General features: G+C 42.0%; 1 long non-coding RNA gene across 1 annotated transcript in view; it reads left to right on the top strand.

Annotated features, from left to right (window-relative positions):
• Nucleotides 1-649: 649 nt before the first annotated feature.
• LOC130707675 (uncharacterized) overlaps nt 650-18,087 on the top strand; it is a 129,051-nt gene continuing 111,613 nt past the window's right edge. The window contains exon 1 of the long non-coding RNA XR_009007685.1: nt 650-708. This is a non-coding gene — a long non-coding RNA (uncharacterized LOC130707675). The remainder of the gene's footprint in view (nt 709-18,087) is intronic.

The following is an 18,087-nucleotide window of genomic DNA, read 5'->3' as shown; positions in this document are numbered from 1 at the left end:
ATCCTAAGGGCATGGGACATGTCTTTGTAACATCTGCAGTATTTAGCACTGTGCCTTGCACAGATAAGACCTGAAATGAACATTTGTTAAATGAATAGGTAAATGAATGAAACAACTGTAGAAGTCAATTTACTGAAGTAAATGTACTTGATAAGACCGGTGTTTGAAGTGACCTGCAGAGTTACTGAACAGAGTATCTAGGTTGATCAGGTTTATTAAAGTTTCTAAACCCACTATAAGTAGGCATTAATGCATAGAAATAAGACTGGTGGGATGTTTCAAAAATGGACTTTCACTTTCTTCTTGTAGTCTTCTGTATTGTTAAGTTTTAGAAACTGAGGATGCATTGGTCTTAGTCTGGGTCCCACTTGAAGAAGAGCTTCGTGAAGAAGGACTTGGTGTAGTTGATATGGAACATGATCCCCGGCAGAGGGGTGAGGGAGCAAGGAGATGGAGAGGGGGAGGGGGAAAGCCCACGTTGGGGTGTTTAAGGGCTGCGGGGAGGTTCTCGCAATGGGGACTTGCTTGAAGGCCGGGAGATGGGAGCAGTAATCTCCTGGCTCCTAGTCCTTGTTGACAGGAACTTCCCCCCCTTTCCAGACTCTACTTTCAAGGGCCCAATGAACCTCTGCAGATCAGAAAAGGCCCCAAGCCTGAAGGCAGAAGGAGGCGTGGCCCACACTTGAGGTGGGGCCCTGTGAGCACCAGGTGAGTCTGAGCTTCCAGAACTGCCCACCACAGCTGAGCTAAGATCAGAGGTGGGGGGCATGAAATGGGAGGCGTCTGCTATGGTATGATTTTCAAACACTAATAAAACCATAAAAAAAAGATAAACAACAGAAGACATTTTCACGAAGCAAAACATTGTTCTCTGATTTGAGTTCGCAAATCTGGACTTTCACAGATGAGGTTATTTTCGCTGAGATCCCGATGTGCTGGGTGTTGTAGACCAGGTTCTTGGGAAGCAGACTCAAAGGCAGAGCTACGGTGCTGGAAGTGTACTGGGAACCACTCTGGGATCCACAGCTGTAGGGGAGGTAGGGCTGGGCACAGAGAGGAGCCGAGCTGTGATGCGGGCACAGGAAGCCTTGAGCCAATTCCATGCGGAGCTCTGAAGCTGGCATGGCCCTGCAGAGTCGTCCTGAGTTGGTCCTGGAGGCCGGGACTTTATACATGGCCATCCTGTAGTCACTGGATGCCGGATGCGCAGGGAGGGGACACACCCTTGAGTGAGGCAGCTGAAGGCAACTCCAGGAGAGGGCTTGGAGCTGAGGCTGGCCAACTGGGGTAATAGGGATCTGGGCGGCACCGCATAGTGAATGCTGCATGAGGCTGGTAGCAAACTTGCCTTTGAACATCTGGACCAATAGATAACATTGAAAAATTCAAATCCAGGAAAAAAAAAAAAGCAAAGCTAAATTCAACAACAACTCTCCCCCCTCGCTGTGGCAGGCCAAACTGAAATGATACGAGAAATAGGACGAGTCTATTTTCTCAGACGTCAAATGAAGACTTTGGACTAGGCCAGGAATTACAAACTGGTGGCCCACGTGTCAAATCTGACTGAAAAGTCTGTTTTATTTGCATGGCTAGTTTTTCAAATCCAGATTTCTGGCTTCTCTTGAAAATTTGGAGGACCTGGCACATTTGGGCCCATACTCTTCATGGCAAGTTCCAGCTAGAGTGGAGTAGCAAGTGCCCCCTTTAACCTCTGTCCCCTCCAGCCTACTTCAGCCATTTATGTCACCACCTGAGCTCTGTCACCATTTGAGTTTGTGAACTCCCATCTCTGAGGTCCTGCCCAGCTCTGATGAGCTGTGATTCTGTGTGAATCGTCTTACATACTGCTGAAATGGGTATTTGAATTCCTAATAACATCATGACATCTAGAAAGCTTTGACTTCCTAGTCAAATATGCATCTCTCCCTGGAGATTCTCTTTGGGCAAGTGAGGCCATTTCTTTGTAGTCTAGCTTTCTGGCTTTGTAAATGAGGATCTCAGTGACCCTGATCTTGAACACGGGCATGAAGCAAAATGCTTTTGATGGTTGTAGTAGGGGCTGCGTGGGATTTTCTAGCCACTAGAATATTTTTTAAGGCTCAGTGATTCCCAAATCTGGCTGAAATCTCAGAATTAACTGGGCTGTTTTTAAAACATGAATTCTCAGGTTCTTCCAGGCCCCTCTGATTCAGTAGATCTGGGTTCAGTAGATGGGTGCCAAGAATCTTTATTTTTAATTGGTTTCTCAAGTGATCTTGGTGTGCAACCAGATTTAGGAAGCGTATTGGTTCCTCCTAATTGCTCCTTGTATTTTGTGCCTAGCTCATGCATTGTAAACTTTTGAGCTCCAAATGCACAGGGATCCTTTCTTAGTCATCTATAATTTTATCCATCTTCATCCTTAGTGCTAACACCTGGCACAGTGCCCTGCAAACCCTATGTGCTCAATGAATGTCTAGTGAATGAAGGATTGAATGAATAAGTGAACATTTCTGAATAGCATTCTTTTTAGGAGGTAAAGAGCACATACCCCCAAAGTCATATGTTGAAGATCATTTGATTTAGAGAATTTATTTTGTAAATATGGTGTCAAGCCAGAGAGGGTAAGAGTCCTAGCTTTATCTTGGGAGGTTTTTGCCTTGGGGATGTTAAGAAATAAATGATTCCTTCTAAAGAGAACTTATGCTTTTCATCAAAAGATAGATGATTCACCTACCCAACGCAGTATATGTGAGTTATTTGTACAATATTTCAAAAACAGAAAATTGACTCAATAGAAAAGGAAACTTTCTAAATTATGATGAAGTTTTGCCTTGAAATATAAACCTTGAAAGAATAAGACCAGGAAGTTCTTTCATACTAGGAGATAGATGCAGTGATCCAAATTTAATTTATTGCGCTATGGTTTATTTATCAGGTGCTCTGCTTCCAAAGAGTTCCAAAAAGCCTATGTCTGCAGAGGGAAGGTGTGGCAATTCCTGCAGTTAATTTGGGTTTTGAAAGAGGACAACCCAGGAAATTTTGGCTCGAAGAAAGTCTTGGAGTTGTTTGGCTGTTTACACAGTCTGTCCTTCTTAGAGTCCCTTTGCCCTCCCTCCAATTTCTGGGGTTGGGGTCCTTCTGGAGGGGCCCACAGGCTTTGGAAAGACTGTGAATGTTGTTGAGGTGGAGAATTTGATTAGCCTGAACTTGATTGGCTGTTCCTCTGTCTAGAATGCAGGGGATTAGAAATAGTGTTTTCTCAAGCACTCAGGAGTCTATTTTAGGTCAATGTTAAATGAGTTACTTGACACTATTAATGATTTCTATCTTGAACTCAATTAGAATATGTTTATAAAATATGTTCTTTGCATCACTGGCACCTGTACTTTGTTTTTTGTTTTCTTCTTCTTAAAAAATAAGATTGTAATGTAATAAACTATTCAAATTAATGTTGTACAAACAAAGAAGCTAATGATGCTGAAAGTAAACCAACCATTGGTGGCTTGGTGGTAGCACCATGCAATAGCTTATAATGTTCACTGTCTTCTGTCTCCCCACCCCTATATGGCTCCTCCCCACTTCTCTCTCCCTACTGGTAACCACTAGTCTGTTCTCTATATCTGTGAGTCTGCTTCTTTTTTGTTATTTTTCAATAGTTTTTGTATTTTTTAGATTCCACATATAAGTGATATCATGCAGTATTTGTCTTCCTCTGTCTGACTTATTTCACTTAGCATAATGCCCTCCAAGTCCATCCATGTTGCTGCAAATGATAAAATTTCATGGTTTTTTCTGGCTGAGTAGTTTCCATTGTATACATACACCACGTCTTCTTTATCCATTCATCTGCTGATGGACACTTAGGTTGCTTCCATATTTTGGTGATTGTATATAATGCTGCTATAAACATTGGGGTGCATGTATCTTTTTGAATTAGTGTTTTTGTGGGTCTTTTTTTTTTTTTGATATATACCTGGGAGTGGAATTGCTGGATTATATGGTAGTTCTATTTTTAGTTTTTTGAGAAACCTCCATACTATTTTCCACAGTGGCTGCACCAATTTACATTCCCACTAACAGTGCACGAGGGTTCCCTTTTCTCCACATCTTCGCCAAATTTTGTTATTTGTGTTCTTTTTGATGATCGCCATTCAAGAATCTGGGGCATTTTATACTTTAAGCATTATACGGTGATCAAAGAGTAATTTTCAGCAGGAAAGTAGCAGTATAGGAAGTCCGACACCATGATGCTCAAAGGCTTTCAGCTTCCATTAAAAGCTTATCTTTGCCACTACTGTCTTGGTTATCACTGGGAGATACTTATTAAGGACTCACTTGTAAAATAAGCTAATCAGCTCTGATGGTTTTCCTCTGAATATGGCAGTCCATCTAGTTGGTAAAAAGAAAACTTTACAAGAAGAATGATATAATTTACACTAGAAGCTCACTTTCAACAGTTAACTGCCCAGGTAACATTTCAGAGAAATCAGGTAGAGATATGCTATAGCACACACTAAAAATCACTCCAATTGCTCTTTATCCAGCTGAGCCATTCTCTGACCATTGAATTCAGCCTAGAATTCATACCTTCCTCTCTGCAAATTAACAAATCACATTAAAACATACTGATGATGTTTTGACTGGTGTCAAACAGAAGTATACCAAAGGAATTCCAAAAAGTGAAAGATGGGATGAGATAAACTCTTGGTTTCTTCAGGAGATGTCTGTAAGACTCTATCATTTTACTTTGTATCCTAGGAATTTGCGAAATGGGATAAAATTGAGATATGATAACAAAGTGACACTAATGGTAACAAAAAGACACTTTTCATTTGGATATTTGGACGTTTTATAATTCAAAGCAGGAGTTACCAGTCTTGGGGCTTCACTGGCGGTCCAGTGGTTAAGACTCCGCACTTCTACTGCAAGGGGCGCGGGTTTGATCCCTGGTTGGGGAACTAAGATCCCACATGCCGTGTGGTGCTGCCAAAAACTTAAAAAAAAAAAGAGTTATCAGTCTTTCCATTTCAGTTTTTTGTTTGTTTTGTTTATTTGTCTTTTTTGGGCTCAGATTTATTTATTTATTTTTTTGAATTTTATTTTATTTTTTATACAGCATGTTCTTATTAGTTATCCGTTTTATACATATTAGTGTATATATGTCAATCCCAATCTCCCAGTTCATCCCACCCCCCACCCCCCACTGCCACTTTCCCCCCTTGCTGTCCATACGTTTGTTCTCTACATCTGTCTCTGTTTCTGCCCTGCAAACCAGTTCATCTGTACCATTTTTCTAGGTTCCACATATATGCGTTAATATACAATATTTGTTTTTCTCTTTATGACTTACTTCACTCTGTATGACAGTCTCTAGATTCTTCCACGTCTCTACAAATGACCCAGTTTCATTCCTTTTTATGGCTGAGTAATATTGCATTGTATATATGTACCACACCTTCTTTATCCATTCGTCTGTCGATGGGCATTTAGGTTGCTTCCATGACCTGGCTATTGTAAATAGTGCTGCAATGAACATTGGGGTGCATGTGTCCTTTTGAATTATGGTTTTCTCTGGGTATATGCCCAGTAGTGGGATTGCTGGGTCATATGGTAATTCTATTTTTAGTTTTTTAAGGAACTTCCATACTGTTCTCCATAGTGGCTGTATCAATTTACATTCCCACCAACAGTGCAAGAGGGTTCCCTTTTCTCCACACCCTCTCCAGCATTTCTTGTTTGTAGATTTTATGATGATGGCCATTTATGACTGGTGTGAGGTGATGCCTCATTGTAGTTTTGATTTGCATTTCTCTAATAATTAGTGGTGTTGAGCAGCTTTTCATGTGCTTCTTGGCCATCTGTATGTCTTCTTTGGAGAAATGTCTATTTAGGTCTTCTGTCCATTTTTGGATTGGGTTGTTTGTTTTTTTAATGTTGAGGTGCATGGGCTGTTTATATATTTGGGAGATTAATCCTTTGTCTGTTGATTCATTTGCAAATATTTTCTCCCATTCTGCGGGTTGTCTTTTCATCTTGTTTATGGTTTCCTTTGCTGTGCAAAAGCTTTTAAGTTTCATTAGGTCCCATTTGTTTATTTTTGTTTTTATTTCCATTACTCTAGGAGGTGGGTCAAAAAGGACCTTGCTGTGATTTATGTCAAAGAGTGTTCTTCCTATGTTTTCCTCTAAGAGTTTTATAGTGTCCGGTCTTACATTTAGGTCTTTAATCCATTTTGAGTTTATTTTTGTGTATGATGTTAGGGAGTGTTCTAATTTCATTCTTTAACATGAGGCTGTCCAGTTTTCCCAGCACCACTTACTGAAGAGACTGTCTTTTCTCCATTGTATATCCTTGCCTCCTTTGTCATAGATTAGTTGACCATAGGTGCGTGGGTTTATCTCTGGGCTTTCTATCCTGTTCCATTGATCTATATTTCTGTTTTTGTGCCAGTACCATATTGTCTTGATTACTGCAGCTTTGTAGTATTGTCTGAAGTCAGGGAGTCTGATTCCTCCAGCTCCTTTTTTTTTCCCTCAAGACTGCTTTGGCTATTCAGGGTCTTTTGTGTCTCCATACAAATTTTAAGATTTTTTGTTCTAGTTCTGTAAAACATGCCATTGGTAATTGGATAGGGATCGCATTGAATCTGTAGACTGCTTTGGGTAGTATAGTCATTTTCACAATATTGATTCTTCCCATCCAAGAACATGGTATATCTCTCCATCTGTTTGTATCATCTTTAATTTCTTTCATCAGGGTCTTACAGTTTTCTGCATACAGGTCTTTTGTCTCCCTAGATAGGTTTATTCCTAGGTATTTTATCCTTTTTGTTGCAATGGTAAATGGGAGTGTTTCCTTAATTTCTCTTTCATCTTCCATCATTTCATTTTCATTTCATTTTCCATCATTTGTGTATAGGAATGCAAGAGATTTCTGTGCATTAATTTTGTATCCTGCAGCTTTACCAAAATAGCTCTAGTAGTTTTTTTTTTGATTAGCTCTAGTAGTTTTCTGGTGGCATCTTTAGGATTCTCTATGTATAGTATCATGTCATCTGCAAACAGTGACAGTTTTACTTCTTCTTTTCTAATTTGTATTCCTTTTATTTCTTTTACTTCTCTGTTTACCATGGCTAGAACTTCCAAAACTATGTTGAATAATAGTGGCAAGAGTGGACATCCTTGTCCTGTTCTTGATCTTAGAGGAAATGCTTTCAGTTTTTCACCATTGAGAATGATGTTTGCTGTGGGTTTGTCATATATGGCCTTTATTATGTTGAGGTAGGTTCCCTCTATGCCCACTTTCTGGAGAGTTTTTATCATAAATGGGTGTTGAATTTTGTCAAAAGCTTTTTCTGCATCTATTGAGATGATCATATGGTTTTTATTCTTCAGTTTGTTAATATGGTGTATCACATTGATTGATTTCCATATATTGAAGAATCCTTGCATCCCCGGGATAATTCCCACTTGATCATGGTGTATGATCCTTTTAATATGTTGTTGGGTTCTGTTTGCTAGTATTTTGTTGAGGATTTTTGCATCTATATTCATCAGTGATACTGCTCTGTAATTTTCTTTTTTTGTAGTATCTTTGGTTTTGGTATCAGGGTGATGGTGGCCTCATAGAATGAGTTTGGGAGTGTTCCTTCCTCTGCAATTTTTTGGAAGAGTTTGGGAAGGATGGGTGTTAGCTCTTCTTTAAATGTTTGATAGAATTCACCTGTGAAGCCATCTGGTCCTGGACTTTTGTTTGTTGGAAGATATTTAATCACAGTTTCAACTTCATTACCTGTGATTGGTCTGTTCATATTTTCTGTTTCTTCCTGCTTCAGTCTTGGAAGGTTATACCTTTCTAAGAGTTTGTCCATTTCTTCCAGGTTGTCCATTTTATTGGCATAGTGTTGCTTTTAGTAGTCTCTTAGGATGGTTTGTATTTCTTCGGTATCTGTTGTAACGTCTCCTTTTTCATTTCTAATTTTATTAATTTGAGTCCTCTCCCTCTTTTACTTGATGAGTCTGGCTAATGGTTTATCAATTTTGTTTATCTTCTCAAAGAACCAACTTTTAGTTTTATTGATCTTTGCTATTATTTCCTTTGTTTCTATTTCATTTATTTCTGCTCTGATCTTGATGATTTCTTTCCTTCTACTAACTTTGGGTTTTGTTTGTTCTTGTTTCTCTAGTTCCTTTAGGTGTAAGGTTAGATTGTTTATTTGAGATTTTTCTTGTTTCTTGAGGTAGGCTTGTATTGCTATAGACTTCCCTCTTAGAACTGCTTTTGCTACATCCCATAGGTTTTGGGTCATTGTGTTTTCATTGTCATTTGTCTCCAGGTATTTTTTTATTTCCTCTTTGATTTCTTCAGTGATCTCTTGGTTATTTACTAACATATTGTTTAGCCTCCATGTGTTTGTGTTTTTTACCTTTTTTTCCCTGTAATTGATTTCTAACCTCATAGCGTTGTGGTCAGAAAAGATGCTTGATATGATTTAAATTTTCTTAAATTTACTGAGGCTTGGTTTGTAACCCAAGATGTGATCTAACCTGGAGAATGCTCCATGCGCACTTGAGAAGAAAGTGTAATCTGCTGTTTTTGGATGGAATGTCCTATAAATATCAATTAAATCTCTCTGTTCTATTGTCTCATTTAAAGCTGTGTTTCCTTATTAATTTTCTGTTTGGATGATCTGTCCATTGGTGTAAGTGAGGTGTTAAAATCCCCCACTATTATTGTGTTACTGTTGATTTCCTCTTTTATAGCTGTTAGCATTTGCCTTATGTATTGAGGTGCTCCTATGTTGGGTGCATATATATTTAAAATTCTTATATCTTCTTCTTGGATTGATCCCTTGATCATTATGTAGTGTCCTTCCTTGTCTCTTGTAACATTCTTTATTTTAAAGTCTATTTTATCTGATATGAGAATTGCTACTCCAGCTTTCTTTTGATTTCCATTTGCATGGACTATCTTTTTTCATCCCCTCACTTTCAGTCTGTTTGTGTCCCTAGGTCTGAAGTGGGTCTCTTGTAGACAGCATATATACAGGTCTTGTTTTTGTATCCATTCAGCGAACCTGTGTCTTTTGGTGGAGCATTTAATCCATTCATGTTTAAGGTAATTATTGATATGTATGTTCCTATTATGATTTTCTTAATTGTTTTGGGTTTGTTTTTGTAGGTCCTTTTCTTCTCTTGGGTTTCCCACTTAGAGAAGTTCCTTTAGCATTTGTTGTAGAGCTGGCTTGGTGGTGCTGAATTCTCTTAGCTTTTGCTTGTCTGTAAAGCTTTTGATTTCTCCATCGAATCTGAATGAGATCCTTGCTGGGTAGAGTAATCTTGATTGTAGGCTCTTCCCTTTCATCACTTTAAATATATCGTGCCACTCCCTTCTGGCCTGTAGAGTTTCTGCTGAGAAATCAGCTGTTAACCTTATGGGAGTTCCCTTGTATGTTATTTGTTGTTTTTCCCTTGTTGCTTTTAATATTTTTTCTTTGTCTTTAATTCTTGTCAGTTTGATTACTATGTGTCTCAGCCTGTTTCTCCTTGGGTTTATCCTGCCTGGGACTCTGTGCTTCCTGGACTTGGGTGGCTATTTCCTTTCCCATGTTAGGGAAGTTTTTGCCTGTAATCTCTTCAGATATTTTCTCGGGTCCTTTCTCTCTCTCTTCTCCTTCTGGGACCCCTATAATGTGAATGTTGGTGTGTTTAATGTTGTCCCTGAGGTCTCTTAGGCTGTCTTCATTTCTTTTCATTCTTTTCTTTTTATTCTGTTCTGTGGCAGTGATTTCCACCATTCTGCCTTCCAGGTCACTTATCCATTCTTCTGCCTCAGTTATTCTGCTATTGATTCCTTCTAGTGTATTTTTCATTTCAGTTATTGTATTGTTCATCTCTGTTTGTTTGTTCTTTAATTCTTCTAGTTCTTTGTAAACATTTCTTGCATCTTCTCAATCTTTGCCTCCATTCTTTTTCCGAGGTCCTGGATCATCTTCACTATCATTATTCTGAATTCTTTTTCTGGTAGGTTTCATATCTCCACTTCATTTAGTTTTTTTTCTGGGGTTTTATCTTGTTCCTTCATCTGGTACATAGTCCTCTGCCTTTTCATTTTGTCTGTCTTTCTGTGAATGTGGTTTTTGTTGCACAGGCTGCAGGATTGTAGTTCTTCTTGCTTCTGCTCTCTGCCCTCTGGTGGATGAGGCTATCTAAGAGGCTTGTGCAAGTTTCCTGATGGGAGGGACTGGTGGTGGGTAGAGCTGGGTGTTGCTCTGGTGGGAAGAGCTCAGTAAAACTTTAATCCCTTTGTTTGCTGATGGGTGGGGCTGGGTTCCCTCCCTGTTGGTTGTTTGGCCTGAGATGACCCAACACTGGAGCCTACGCGGGCTCTTTGTGGGATTAATGGAGGACTCTGGGAGGGCTCACACCAAGGAGTACTTCCCAGAACTTCTGCTGCCAGTGTCCTTGTCCTCATGGTGAGACACAGCCACCCCCCACCTCTGCAGGAGACCCACCAACACTAGCAGGTGGGTCTGGTTCAGTCTCCCCTGGGGTCACTGCTCCTTCCCCTGGGTCCCGATGCGCACACTACTCTGTGTGTGCCCTCCAAGAATCGAGTCTCTGTTTCCACCAGTCCTGTTGAAGTCCTGCAATCAATTCCCACTAGCCTTCAAAGTCTGATTCTCTAGGAATTCCTCCTCCCATTGCCAGACCCCCAAATTGGGAAGCCTGACGTGGGGCTCATAACCTTCACTCCAGTAGGTGGACTTATGTGGTATAAGTGTTCTCCAGTTTGTGAGTCACCCACCCAGCGGTTATGGGATTTGATTCTATTGTGATTGCACCCCTCCTACCGTCTCACTGTGGCTTCGCCTTTGTCTTTGATCTGGGGTATCTTTTTCGGTGAGTTCCAGTGTCTTCCTGTCGATGATTGTTCAGCAGTTAGTTGTGATTCCCGTGCTCTTGCAAGAGGGAGTGAGAGCACATCCTTCTTCTATGCCATCTTGAACCAATCTCCTCCATTTCAGTTTTATAGGAATAAATATTGTATAGCTGTTAACCAAAGATAAGACACTAATTGGCCTGACCAGTCATCTTTCATTTCATTAGTTAGCCACATTTATTGTACATAAAAATGTGCTAAGCACCTTGAGAAATTAGGAAAGGAAGATGAAGGTCCTATCCTGGAGTATAAGTGAATGGAGTTGTCTCTGGGCTTCTGTTACAGACTTTGGCCTGTCTTGGGCTCCTGGATCATAAGTTACTTGGTAAGATTGTCTCCCATCTCCAACAGCACTTACGCTGTGCTCTATAGAATGCCACTTTCCCCAGGGAAGTCAAGCTATCCATTCTTTCTTCATTGTGTGGTAGCAGCAGATATGTTTCTCCCCATTTTGCTGATAGCAAAAGTGAAGCTAATTAAATTGTAAAGGTTACTTCAGATAAATTCATCTGATTCTGAAATTTTAAGATTTCACTGCAGGAAGGAAAAGGGTTATAAATGTCAGGTGTAAGGTGTGTCCCATATTAGGTTCTCTCTTGTCATAAGCTGTGCTTCCTGGGAGAGTGTTGAGAATGTGCAGGGTGGTGTTTCTGTGCAGGTAGGAAAAAGAGAAATGTTAAAGAAATTGGTGAGCCCACACATCTCTCCTGCAACAAAAGAGAGTCCCCTGACTTATCAAAGTATGTTCTAAAAAGTCATGTATGTGCTATCTTGAAGGCTGAAGTAAAAGAAAAAAAATCAGTCCCTTCAGACAATAGACATATTTGGTGGTAATTTTATAACTGAGAAAACAAACATAAACATTTAAGGAATGATAAGCTCTCCCAGTGGAAATCTCTTCCCCTTCCCAACATGGCATGCAATTGCCTGTAGGCTTTTCGAGTCAAAGAAACCACCTGCATCTCTTACCCAGTGAATCTTCAGGAAGATTTTCAGTACTTCTGCTAATTTATGTCTGTGTGATTCAGGTCTTTATTGGAAAATTGTGCAATATCAGGATCAATACCCAGGGACTCTGGAGCGCTAGATAGTATACCCTCAGAGACTCCTCCAGCGGATGAATGTGCAATTTGAAGGGAATGCACATCCCTCTGTCAATTAGGTTTTTAGGTTCATGAAAACAATGAAATCAGCCAGGTATTTAGCAAGGGGGAATATGAGACAATAAAATCTCTCATAATGAATTTAGTGCAATTCACTTGGAAAGCAAAGGGTAGAGGCCAAGAGAAAGAGAGAATGGTTGTAAAGCTCAGATCACTCCAAGAAATGATAAATGGACTTATTGACTATGTTTCAGAACAGCTACCTAGAATAGTTCCTTCCAGTTGAACCATAACCACTTCTTCAAAAATAATTGGCAGGAGTATTTGGATGTAAAAGAAAAAAAACCTCTCACATATATATTTACATTCATTTTTTTCAGGACATCTTTTTGTCTCTTCACTTATTTCTGGCTTATCTTGTTCTCTGAGAAAGGCTGTGTTTATCTCCACCTGGAAGAGAGGGTGAGGGAGGACTTGGAAAATGTTTTTTCGTTCCTTACACTTGAAACTGCTCTGCCTCTGAGACACTTGCAGGATAGAAGAAAAGTCCTTTGTATAGACTCGTAGACTAGACATTGCCTCACCTGCCTCTGACAGGCTCCCTTTTACCCTCAGCCAATTGCTTCCCACCACCCTACTTGCACTGGCAGTAGGTCCTGAAGTGTTGCTATGGCCTGACCCTTACAGTAGAGTCCGTTTTGTTGAGTGGCTATAAAATGCAAGTGGAGTAATGCTGGAAGGGCCTCCAGGGAAAGCTGAGATTTCTATAAGAGGTCTGCTCAGGAGCCCTAACTCTTGCTTTCTGTTGTTTCCAGTTTCTCTTTGCAGCACAAAAGCAGTTTTGAGTTTAGAGAGTCTTGAGGTATTTTTACTTTTAAGAGTTATATTAGTACAGGTTACCAGGTTAGAGGCTTAAGTTCACCATTTTAGCACTACGAATGGATAGAGTCAGAGTATGTGACCACCTGTGCTTCCAGGCAGATCCAAACAGAAGTTGGGGAGGTGATATCAGGTTGACCAGCCATGGTGGTAAACAGTGTAGTTGGGGCTGGTACACATTCTCTTGAGCCCAAAAGGCTGAGCAGAGGCTGATAAGATGTCCTTTCCTTTATGGAAGGGAATACTAAGACTAGAGGTGGGCCAGAGAATTGCAAACAGTATGCAGGGAATTGCAGTGCTAAAAATAGGCCAAGTTCCCTATGCTGTGTACGAAAGCAGCACATCCAGTATTGATGTAGCTGCTTTGTGCTTTGTGTCAGCCCATCGCCATCTTGAAAAGTGCTGTTTGGGAGCTAGTGAAATCTGGCTAAATTTAAGCAATAGGTATCAGAGGTTTTGCCCCAGTGGTGTGCTTGAGCTAACTTGCATGTGCTTGGGGAGAGTCAGTTTTGTGTGTGTCTTCCAACTCTGTGTTTGGTCATAAGCTGGTAGCATGAAATGGGCCTTGGCGGGAGTACTGACACCATGGAAATTGGCAAAGTCTACAAATCCATGTCTAGTTGTCCAACATGTACTGGTGCACCAATGTCTTGAGCCCTTCCATTTGGAATGAATGGACTAGTTTGGACTGAGGAATTCACTTTTGCCTGAGTAGAGCTGCCTTTTGTCTCAAAATCCTTGCCTCTAACCTCTACTTCTAATGCTACTCCTGTTCTGCTTGCCTCTGGTCAAAACTCTCTCTGCCCTCTTGATTCCTCTAGCACTTTCTTTCTGCAACACTCTTTGGACATTTGCACCCTTGACCCTCTTTGAGTTTGCTGTTGTTGCTGTTTTACTGTATTCCCTGTTTCTTCACCTAGAATGTGAGGGTGGGGAGAGTGGGTACTGTTGAGGGGCACCAGCAATGGTGGCAACAGCACAGACAGGAATGGTTCAACAGGGAGCTTATGCAAAGAGGAAAGTGACTTGAAAGGCATATTAAAATAATTTAAAGTCCGGGGGTAACACCCATTCAATATAAATGACATGAGGGGAGGATTTTGCGGGTCTCATTCTGAAGATATTCCTTCCTTCTGAGGCTCAGTTAATGATTTTTTTTAGTCATCACTATTGGTTCCCAGTCAAAACTATTCAAGGAGTAGCCTTCTCTATGGATAGGAGAGAAGATTGTGTAAGAAGTAAATGGGAGCAGGAAGCTATCACTACGCACTTCTGCATGTGCCAAGAGGGTCTTCAGGAGAGTTCTGGAATGGAAAGGAGGAGGGAGGAGTAGCCAACTCTAACAGCTCGTGCTATTTACCTGCCATGGGTCTGTTAGCAGGAGGCTTTCCCCTTAGCTTCTTATACGCCCCTCTCCTCTCTGTCCCACTCCTGCAGGCATTTGGGGCCTTTTCTCCCTGGTGCCCAGAATCCTGGTCAGTTCTAGCTCCCCATTGTCTGTTTCCAGATTTTACGGTCTTCTTTCCCAGGAGGCCTTCTACTGAAGAGATCCCAGATAAGGGTGACCCTTCAGAGAGGATCATACATCTAGTTTACAGAAGCAATTTCAGAGTGGGCCCTGGGCCCTTGAACCCCGATGGGGGAGGTCCAGGCTAGTACGAGATGGGCAGCATGCCCTTTGAGTTACACTAACAGACTGTGTCAGAGTCTGGCTTTTCTGGTGAATGTGGGCCGTTGGGGAGGTGGGTTTTCTCAGAGACTGTGTGAGCATGACTGTGTAGGTGGGTGTGGGGTGGAGGAGATGTTTGGGAGAGGCAAGGGGAATACGGGTTCAGTGGCCACCCTGGGATGGCCAGTCTTTGCTCACTCCAAGCACTAGAAGAGTTTGCTGCCTTTGTTCTGCTTCCTGGTCATTCTGGCTGGATTAACCAGGGATGCACTAATTCCACTGACATGTCAAAGACTCTGAAGACAAGAAGATGAGTGAGGGCAAGAGTAATAATAAAAAGGTGAGGATAAAGGAGCAGGTTTATTTTAAACACATTTTTCTTTTGTCTACCTGGAACATATACCCTTGTCCTACACATGTGGTATTGGGAATTTTCAAGCACAGCACTGTCTGCCGTGCAATGTAAATGCCTTTCTACATCACCATGTCGAACATGTCAGTAAACTACATCGCTCACCAATGCTCTTCTGCGAGTGGAATTGTGCTTTGAAAATACTCAGAAGAGGATGAGAAGGATAGTTGACATGTGGGTTATAAACAAAGACATTTTCATTTTTTATTAATATCAAATCAGCTTTCCCCACCTGCATTAAGCAGACGGTGAACAAATAGTAAAAGCATATTGGTGGAAGGGGTGCTGAACTCTTAGCCTATTCAGGGGACCCACATGTTTTGAACTGACCTTGTCAGTGAATGAAGGAAGGAATGAATGAATGGTGCCTTGGAATAAATATCACTAGTGTCAGCTATTCTAACACCAGACCTAGAAGAGAAAAACCCCTGGGCTTTGAGTTAAAGAGGTAAAATTGTGTGTGTGTGTGTGTGTGTGTGTGTGTGTGTGTAGGGGTAATAGACCTAAATAGTGGCTCCTCTCTTTAAAAAAAAACCTTGGAAACTCTGCTTAATTTTGATTTAGTTTAGTCCTTTACATCTACCTGGGCTTATATCACCAACATACTTTTAAGTGCCATGAAATCAAGATTTGGAGGAGCCTAATTCTCCACAAACACAGATTCTCTACTCGTATTTTCCCTTTTGTCTTTGTGTGAAAGCAAATGCTATTTCAGGGGATCACAGTCCTAGGAAAACGATTAAGGCTTGTTTTCTCTTTATCCAGGCCTCTGGCTTTTAAACACTGTTAAAACATGTCCGGAAGTGTAGGGTATGATCAACACAGGAGTTTTTGACATCAGGACTTCCAATCCCGTTCCTGCATGCTCCCCATAATTGGACAGCAAACAATGCTCCTTCTCTTCCTTTTGACCGTCTGTATTGCTGTGGAAATCTGGGCAAAATTAGGACGATTGCTGTGATTGTACACTTGAAATTCCCGAACTCAACAGTGATGAGGAAAGGGTGGCAAGCTCGTTGTGGTTTTTATGAAATCAAGTAGAACCTGAGAGAGACAGTGGCCGGCTTTAGCGGTTGGTATCAATACCAGGTACAACGCAGTTAACTTTTTGAGAAAACCGTTTCTCCCATATTGACACATTTAAAGTGTCTGTTTTGTCTGCATTTGTTGGAAAGAGGCACATCAGTGCCCTTTGGGCTTCATCACGTGTGGTGTTGTCACCAGGCAGCCCACTCCTGTGAGAAGCGGGTACCGGCAAAAGACGCTAACTGTAGTTTGAGTGGCTGCCTCTCCCTGCCCTAAACCTAAAGCTCTGTCCACAATCAGATACGGCATTTGCGGGGCTCACTGCAAAATGAAAATACACGATCCCTTGTTAAAAATGTTATTAAGGATTTCAAGGCAGTGACAGCAAAGCAGTAAATCCAACATGGGACCCTTCTGAGCAAGGGACGCTGTGTGACTCACAGGTCACAGGCCCGCGAAGCCAGATCTCGCTCTGATCTTCCTAAATAAGATGGGATAAGAAGGAAGTACCCGGATCCTCCCGGGCACAATTTACAGTGTGTGCCGTCTGGGGAAGAGCACGGAGATGAGATGATGTTTTACCGAGGGCCCAGGGATCCGTCCTTCCTGCCCTTGGTGAACAGGAGACAGAGAAGCCTGGAGTGAGTGACTGGGGTGACTTTAAAGTCCCTTCTCATCTTGAGAGTCTGTAACTTTGAAGCCCTTATCCCGAGGGGACTCTAATTGGAAGATGCTGTACTTTTCTTCATTACTCTTCACAAAGAGTAATCTTGCGGCTTTACCACTTATCAACAGTGATGACCCGGGGCTGGTGCTCTGTCATCTCTGAGCTTCCGTTTCCTTGTTTGTATAACAGAGATACACTTACCTCGGAGTGGTTGTGAGGGTTGAATGCCACGATGGGTGGGGAGTGCTCAGGAAGGTTCCAGGCACATGGTCAACTCTCAATAATGGCGATGATGATCACGGTGATTCGGGTAAGCCTTGCTTTTGGCAAAGTGTGTGTGAGAGAGAAAGCCCCCCTCTGTGTACTGCCCACTACCCACTTAGGCCCCGGGTGACAACTTGGTTGAAGGGTTATGCTATCCCAGTGGGCTTCTTCTGACTCCTTTTTTCCCAGCTTCCTTCAGCTTAACTTCTTTCAAATGTAGACTCTTTTGAATACGATGAAAGTCCACGGCTAACAAAGCCGCTGCTGGCAGCAAGGTCACCCAAAAAGAGGCAGTCTTGTCCTCTGGGCGCGCAGCACAGCATGCATTTATTCAGACCCTCCGAAAGCTGGCCCGCTGTGCTGACTGAGCCCCAGTGGCTGTTGCCTCTTGCAGCCTCTTTCCAAGCCAGGCAGAGGGAGGCTCTTCCTCTCTGGACTCAGCTTGGAGGGGTCGTCAAGGTCCATTTGCTGGTGGTGTTGGTGGTATTATACACCTTCGCAGATCCTGTAGGTGGTCCCAGAAGGGGGAGGCACTAGCTCGCTCTTTCTAGGGGAGCGTGGGGCACTTGTCAGTGTTACTCCCTCCTTTTCCCCACGGGATGGGGCGGGCGTGCACAGGCTGGCCTGAGTCAAGGTCAGTGCAGCATTTTAGGGCAGTGGGCCCGCTCTGTCTGAAACCTTGCCCATATCCACACTTGTTCCCTTCGGACTGACAGAATCTCTTAGATCTGGCAGGCCTCCTCCTGCCGCAGCCCTTGAACTTCCACTGCACGTGAAAGCCTAACTCAGCCCCTACCCTGGAGCTCTTTGCAGGATCTGACTTCTCTGCCACCAAAGTGTTCAGGATGCAGTCCTCCTCTCTGGGGTAGAGTGTTTTATTTCAGCAAACGGGGTGTGTTTTTCATGATCTGCACATTTGCTTTAATCTTGGAGAAGATGGCTGAGTATAGCCTTCTGGGTTCCCAACATTGTGTAGGGTTGCTGTTATTTTATTTATTCTTGGAAGGTGGAAATGATTATCTCATTGTTTTGGCCGATGAAGAAACTGAGGCTGTTTCAGGATGGTGCCCAAATGCACGTAGCTGGTACGTGGCAGCACCAGCATTTATATCCAATTCTGATTCATGTTTCTCTCAGCAACTGT

This window comes from Balaenoptera acutorostrata, chromosome 3, assembly GCF_949987535.1.
Source record: "Balaenoptera acutorostrata chromosome 3, mBalAcu1.1, whole genome shotgun sequence".
Lineage (NCBI taxonomy): Eukaryota > Metazoa > Chordata > Mammalia > Artiodactyla > Balaenopteridae > Balaenoptera > Balaenoptera acutorostrata.
This window is presented reverse-complemented; position numbering and strand designations above follow the sequence as displayed.